The sequence below is a fragment of the Microcebus murinus genome, chromosome 5, assembly GCF_040939455.1.
Source record: "Microcebus murinus isolate Inina chromosome 5, M.murinus_Inina_mat1.0, whole genome shotgun sequence".
Taxonomy (NCBI): Eukaryota; Metazoa; Chordata; class Mammalia; order Primates; family Cheirogaleidae; genus Microcebus; species Microcebus murinus.
Genome location: NC_134108.1, coordinates 75649758 through 75658015, shown reverse-complemented (window position 1 = coordinate 75658015; position 8258 = coordinate 75649758). Strand labels below are relative to the sequence as shown.

General features: G+C 31.2%; 1 long non-coding RNA gene across 1 annotated transcript in view; it reads right to left on the bottom strand.

Moving 5' to 3' along the window:
* Nucleotides 1–5247: 5247 nt before the first annotated feature.
* LOC105885871 (uncharacterized) overlaps nt 5248–8258 on the bottom strand; it is a 277928-nt gene continuing 274917 nt past the window's right edge. The window contains exon 4 of the long non-coding RNA XR_001160854.3: nt 5248–5307. This is a non-coding gene — a long non-coding RNA (uncharacterized LOC105885871). The remainder of the gene's footprint in view (nt 5308–8258) is intronic.

Sequence of the window (8258 nt, the reverse complement as noted above, 5' to 3'; positions counted from 1 at the left end):
TTAAAATGGCCCTGAATAAACTCAGATCTTATTTCTTTATCTATACTGTGAAGAGAAGGACTATACAGTCTCTGTGGTCTTTTTCCAAATCACTGTGCTACGACCTTGATAAGCATAGAATAGGTCTTATTTTCCAGACGTTTCATATTTGCAGTGTCAAATTCTTTGTGTTTGCATGCCAGTAAGTGTATGTGTGTGCATGCAGCATATCATATCTCTCGTCTCAGAAACAAGAATATAACAAGTTTCAGTAGGAATTTATTTGATAAGCACATAATTCTCTTAGATAAGGGAAGTACACTTTAGGGTATAAAACTTACTCACATGTTTTGTGTGACCTACGCCAATAAATAAAAACGTCAGGCCTATCTTGCTATTAATATCAATTATGCCTGCATTTTCTAGTTCTTCCTGGTTAATAGAGTAGTAAGTCAGTCAAAGAATCTATAAAATCAAATCAAATCACCTGAAAGTAAAAGTGTCCCCAAGAACTTCTCAGTGGGAGTCTTAAATTTCTAACTGTACTATTTTTCCTGCTAAAACCTATTGGAAGTCCAAAACACACACTATAGATAGGTGGCTATTTCAATGAAATCAGTTTGGGCTTGATTTTGATAGACAGAAATAGTATGCAGAGGAAATTGCTTTGATCAAGGCAAATGAAATTTTCTTAATGCATAACTTTCACTTATATTGAAAAAAAATTTAATTATATGAAAATATTCTCCTTGAAAAAGATTAAACAGTATAGAAACAAAGCAAAATGAGAACCTCTCCTCTGCCATCTACTGCTACTGTTCCCCTTTACACTCATAACCACTGTCAGCCATCCAGTGTGCTTCCTCCCAAGCCTTTCTATGTGCACAGATTTCTTTCTAGACATAGATTTCACACATAAATTAAAATCCTTGTATCCATGCTATGCATTCTATGTAATAAGACTCACATGTCTTTCTACACTGGCACATTTAGGTTTCTTTTCTTGTCCTTATCAGATATAAAACATTCCAAAGTATGGATATGCTAAAATTTATTTTATCACTTGGACATTGGGATTTATTTCAACTTTTTTCCTCTAACACACACAATAGTGAAATCAATATCATTTAACACATGTTTTTTCAGATAAGTATGAATATTTATTGTAAGATTAACTTTTTGTGATATATATTTTTAAAATATTGCCAATTGCATTACAAAATAACTTCATTAATTTTTACTTTTGCCAACAGTGTGACCGTGTCCATATTTCTGTTCTCAACAAAACTTGGTATTTTCAAACTTAACATTTTTATTAATTTTATAGATGAAAACTATCTTACTTTTTATTCTTTATTACTGTGATCGATTACTTTTTTTGCATTTATTGGCCATTTATGCTCTTTATGTGAATTTTGCTTTGTTTATTTTCCCTGCATTTTACATTTGATTCGTTAATTCATCTGGAATTATGTTTTATGGGGAAGTGGGTTGCATCTACCCTGTTCCCTCCCCCCACCAGAGGAATAATTCATTTTCCCAATTACATTACAAGCATATAAGATGCAACCTATATCATGAACTAAATTCTTATAAATAAATACATCTCTTTCACTACTGAAAGTAGCATTACTTGTCTTTTAATGTGCCAATATAATTTTTTAAATTTACTATACCTTTTAAGTATGTTTAAATATATAATAATATAGGTTACAGCTCATTCTTTTACACATAGGTGTTAATTTGCAATTTTTCCTTTTAGATTGATTTTACATTTTGTCAAATGTTATGAAAAATCTTCCTTTGATCCATCAGAAATAGCATTGAATTCATGGAATTGACATTTAATAGTAAGCTTTTTTGATTTATTAATTGATTGATTTATGTACATCACTCAGAAAAGTTTTATGGTCTTTTTATAAAGTAACATTTCTTAGAATTATTCTTATGTGTTTTAGTGATTTTCTTGAAATAGTAAAGAAGATTATTTTCTTTTATTCCTGTATAAATTCTGACACATATTTAGCAGAGAAGTTCTATTTATTTTGTTTGCTGATCTTTTGGGGGCTACCTTAGTAGACTCTCATATGAGTTATAAAATTTTTAATTGATTCTCTTTGATTTTCCTAGCTAGACAATAATAGTACCTTCAGATAGTTACAAGTGATTTTCTTTCTTTTTTCTTCTGCATAATCTTATGTGAAATGCTTAATAGTAGCAATGACAATGGACACCCTTGTCTTTTTCTTATTCCTTTTGATAAGAATATTTTTAATTTTTTACCATCATATATGATGCTTAATATAGTTTTTTACTTCCATCTTTAAGCTGAGTGGGAGACTTTGATTATATTCCTAGCTTATTGAAGTGTAGTTTTCTTTTAATTACAAGTGAGTTTGAATGTTAGCTAAAGCCCTTTATGTTAAGCCTTCTTGCAATTCTGGAATAAGCTTGACTGTGTCATAATGTTGTCTATTTATATCTCTTTGGCAACACACTAGTATGCCTTGACCTTGGAATAAAATAGTCTCAAATAGGGGTGGTACTGCAAGGACTCAGGACCTTAACATAATCTGTTTGAAAATTTTAAAAAAAGATTATGTTCATATCTCTTATTCTCTAGATTTTAATTCTATTAAAAGATAATGTTTGTGGTAGAAAACTATCACTGTGCTGTTGAGGTACAAATAAGTGTAGTGAGCCAGTTGATTGTCTAAAACAACTACTTGCTTCTGTCTAATATGTCAAATATGAACGAGTGCACTAGTTTTGGGAAGCTCATTTTCAACTAATTCAAATATCACGGAGGCTTTTGCTAAACCATTTTTATTTTTCCATAAAAGACAGATAAAATAATATAGTGATTTTTTCCTTTCCACTTCTGCTGTGTTTCTTTAAGATTTATTTAACCCTTACCTAGAAGTCCCTTCTACATCAGTTACTCTTACCTCCTTTCAGTGGGTGAAGGAGTTCCCTAAAATAAGACCATCTAATTTGATCCCCAATGCTTTTGGCCTCAGTGGCATTCATGCATTTATCCACTGGGCATACATTTTAGGAGGGCAAACATTTGTCATCCAGTACTGTCCTCAATGCTGGGGACAGAGCAGGGAATAAGTCAAGGTCCTTGTCTTCATGACATTTGCATTATAGTGGGATGAACGAGTAGGAATGGATAGAAATACAATAAGAAATCACATTAATGATCAAGATTGAGACATGCTATAAAGAAAATAAAAAGAGAGTAACTCTAAAGAGGTTAGGTCAGGCCTATCTGAGGAGGTGCCCTTTAAATTAAGACCTGAACGGTATGAAGCTGTTCATGGTAAAATCCTTATGAAAGATAATTCCTAACAGAGGCAATAGTATCATCTCGAGCCCAAGGGAAAGGATGAGCTTGATAGAGTTAAGGAACAGCTCATGAACATGGATTTCCTCCCTCCTAGCATTCTGTCTGTTGCATTCTGATGGACACTTTAGCAGCCATAACTTGTAACAAGGCCAGATTTTACCCACTGTGAATGGTATTGGAACACTAATCACAATTAAATGCAGCCCTTTTTCTGTTTCATCCTGGTACTTTCCACCATCATCTTAGCATATTCCTCATAATGCTAATTCTGATCAGTGTTTTATATCTCTGTCTCCACCACTGAACTGATAAATCCTTGATTCTTAACTGAAAAGTCTGTCTTATTAGGTTATGCTTTAGGATTCAGTTGGCTGACAAAGTATTTGTAACATATTAGATACTAAAGAAAACCATACATAATTCATTATTTTATTTTATTTTGTAATCCATTGATAGGCATATCAAATAATGGTAAGAAGAATATTGTAAGGGAAAGTGGACAGTACCAGAAAATATAATTCAGCTTAATGCAAAGATTATAGGCTACGTAAAAGTCTTAAATTACAAAATCCCCATCATTTAGTTGACATATCAAAATTTCAGTAACTATGAAAGGGTGACCAACACTAACTGAAAATACCACATTTGGGAAAGTATTTGTTCATTTGAGCGTAAAGCGTTGCTAAATTTATAAAGTACATCTTGGTACCGAACATATTCTTGGGACTCATTGCAGAAAAATTCTTAGAATGCCCAGGGGAAAAATATAAAGGGGAATAAAATATCTAAAACCATGTCTGAAAAAGAAATGTGATTTATAAAAATAAGGTAATTACCTGGAAAAGAGGCAGCAATCCCTCCCCTTTACAGAAAAAGAAGTCGTGGAATTTGCCCCTATTCGATTTCTCTTGGGTAGGTTCTGTTGATTGACTTCAGCTAAAATGTCTGATTGTTAATTCACTTGGCTTTTATGTGTGTGTAGGGTGACTTTGGCATTCATTTGAATAAATGACAGGGATTTTTTTTATTCCAAAATCATTCATTAATGTCATATTCTCTTCAAGTAATTTTCAGAATTGCCAGAACCATCTTCTCTACCTTTCATATTTTTTCCTATATTGTTAGTTATTGCCAGTATTCTGAAACTATGCTTATTTTGAAATCAAATAATAATGGATGCTTTACTTCAAGTAAGACATGCACATCTCAGTGAATACATTGCATAAATTGACATGCCTTTAAAAAAATGAGTTTATTTAAGCATGGTAGGCTAATGGAAATAACTTTGAATCATGTCAGAAATTTTACTCCCAAATCTGCCATGCACATTATATGATCTTAAGAATATATTATCACTTATCTTTATTTCAATCTACAATAAAGCAAAATACACTGTTTTCCTTGTATTTTGTAATATAAATGAGATCATTAATAAAACATTAAAATTGTTATTGTACTTAGTAAGGCACATAATAATAATAACTAATGAAGATAGAATGCTTACAGTAAGTGAGGCACTGTGGTGATATTTCACATGCATTATTTCATAAACATACATAGTAGATAAGTACTTTTGTTATTTTTAAGATTCACTACTGAGTATGCTAAGGCTTAAAATATGTTATTAATTTGCCTAAGGTCATGGAGCTAGTAAATGGCTGAGTCAAAATTTCAGTCCAGTGTGCTTGATTAAAGAATGTGCCCTTAAAGGTTGAAATAATGTGATTACCCTAGATTTCCACTGGCTTTACACTCTTTTATCTAATCTCCCATGTAACACATTGCACATGTTTGTAGGAGAGTTTATATGATTTGAGAGCATAGCAAGTGGCCACAAAACAGAATATTTCTCTGTGTGTAGCTAACTAATCTATTCCAAAATAAAAAATGTAACATCTTCTATTCACCTGAGTTTACTGGCCCTGATTGCAGGAACAGATGGCATGTCTGGGACTATGCAATAGCACATAAACTTCCTGGAAGGAAATAAATGAGAACATGTTAGTAAAAGCAACATTGCCATCATTTGAGAACCAACTCTACTCTTTTATTTTCTCTTTTAGCAATTTATTTGCTATGTGATCATATTATACATGACGTTTTTGGACATATTTGGTATATTTAGGCCATAATCATTATTATAAGGTAACGTGTGTCTACATCAATTGAATTTGATGGGAAGTTGTTTGATGGACTAAGTGCATGTATTGTGGTCTGGCTTGTCATTATATAGACCAGTGTGAAAATGATTGGAATAGTTAAGAATATATATTTTCCTTCTCTTAAACATTGAAAATGTATAAATATAATTCTTTACTGAAAATTAGACATATCAATCATTTAAGTCAACATCTACATCTAACACTTGGATATTATATATGTCAACACACACACATACACACACACACACATAAACAGAACATCACAAGAAACAAACTGATTTCTTTAGACATGTCTAGCTCAAAGTCTTGTTTCATTCTTTCTTTTCTGTTTTCTTAAGGGCTCCACAATTCCTCTATACTCAAAAGCAAATTGACACAAAAGAGGTATCCATTTCTAATTCAAGTCCATCATATTGTATCAATTACTCTAACTCTGGTTACTGTTAATATTTCGTCATCTTGAAGAAACTAAATATGTATAAAAGTCATTTCTATTTTGAAAGAACAAATGATATTACATTAATTTTTTAAATTTTATCCACCTTTCCTTTCTGTTCAGAACAAATGGTAATATCCAGTTGATCAGATTCCATTTAACTGTACCTTATTATTATTTAACAGTCCCTCCGGGCCCTTAGATTCTCTCTGTGAAAAGAGGATCATAACAAAAAGTCAAATTTCAATGAAGACTCTTAAATCTGCACTCCTTTTCCAAATAGACCAAAGAAATGAACAAGGATAGGGCAATGCCAAAGTACACTGGGAATCTGGCAGAACACCCACAGGTCTTTACGGTAACTAACTGAAATTGTAGCATAATTGTTAAAGAGAATACACATGAGACATTAAGATCCTTTTCACTTGTCTCACATATAACTTTCTATTACACATAACCATATTTGAACTCACTGCTACCTGATTAAGGTTTCATTTTTTTCATGTCCTTACGTTTCTGAAATATTTAAGAATATAATGGGCATATTAAGATATAAGTGTGTTGTGGTATAATGTGTTTTTTAATTTAAAAATTACTGGTATGTAAAAGTGAAAAAATTAAAGATAAACTCTAAAGCTGAAGCTTTTTGGACTGAAACAATTTGGGGATAAATAAAATGCAGCTGTGATTATTAGGTTAGTTGTTAATTTGGGGATCAAAATTCAAATCCAAAATATGATCATGACCTCAGTAATGCACAACTACAATAAAATCTTCTCTCCTTTAGCAAGGACATCTTCTAATTATCTTTTAATAAATTAGCATCATTTAAAATAAAGCAGCATATTCAGAAATAGAAAAATCTTTCCAGAATTATATAATTATGAATTTAAAAAAGAATGAAGCTATAGAAGAGCACATGAGAAATGTTTTCAAGAACACCTACTAAAAACTATTGCTAATATTAATATACTAAACTATTACTAATATCACCACCACTAATAAAATTATCATAAAAATTTCATAAACATGGCAAATGTTTTTCAATGCTATTACTATGGTTGGTATTTTAAAAAGACATGAGACATCCCTTGTAATCATGACTAAGTCAATTATCTCAAACTCTCAGAGCATTCTTTTTAAAAAAATAATTTTATACATCAATATTCAGTTTTATCTAAATGGTAAAGAAGTGAGCATTTGCCTTACTATATACAAAATATACAAAAATATATTAAATATATGGTAATAAGAAGTATGGCACTAATGTCTGAATAGATAGATTTGGAAGAGAATAGATTATCTAGAAATATATACTTGCATATATGGAAATTTAATTATTATGATGGCTAAACTTGATTTCAGTGAGAATAGGATGGGCCATTCCCTAAAATATTCTGAAACAATTTGTGGCAATAGGTGAGTTAATATTGATACATTCTTATAAATTAAAGTCTTTTATTATTAATTAAAGTTTACATTAGGGTTAACTCTTTGTGCTGCGTGTCCTATGGCTACGGGAGAATGTGTTATGACAAGTACCCAGTATTACAGTATCATAAAGAATAGTTTTATGCCCTAAAAATCTCCTGTACTCTACCTATTCATAGCCCATTTCTTCTCCCCAAATCACTGACAGCCACTGACTACTGTAATATAGCCATAGTTTTATGTTTTCCAGAATGTTATATAGTTGGAATGATATAGTATGTAATTTTTTCAGACTTATTTCACTTAACAATATACATTTAATATTCCATGTCTTTTTGTGAGTTGATATCTCATTTCTTCTCATTGCTGAATATTTCATTGTATGGATGTACTATATTTTATCTATCTATTCACCTTTTAAAGAACATCTTGATTGCTTCTACATTTTCACAATTACGAATAAAGTTGTTATAAACATTTATGTACAGCTTTTACTGTAGACAAAAGTTTTCAACTTATTTGGGTAAATACCAAGGAGCAAGATTGCAGCATCACATGGTAAGTATAGTTTGGTTTAGTAAGAAACTACCAAACAGTCTTCCAAAGTGGTTGTATCATTTTGCATTCACACCAAAAATGAATGAGAGATCCTGTTGTGTCACATTCTTGTCAGCATTTGGTGTCATCAATGTTTTGTGTTCTAGCCATTCTAACAGGTGCATAGTTTATCTTATTGGCATTTTAATTTACAATTCTCCAATGACATATGATGTTGAGTATATTTTCATATACTTATTTTCCATCTGGGTATCAGCTTCTGTGTGATATCCGTTCAAATATTTAATGACTTTTTAATTGGGTCATTTGCTTTTTTATTGTTCAGTTGTAAGATTTCTTT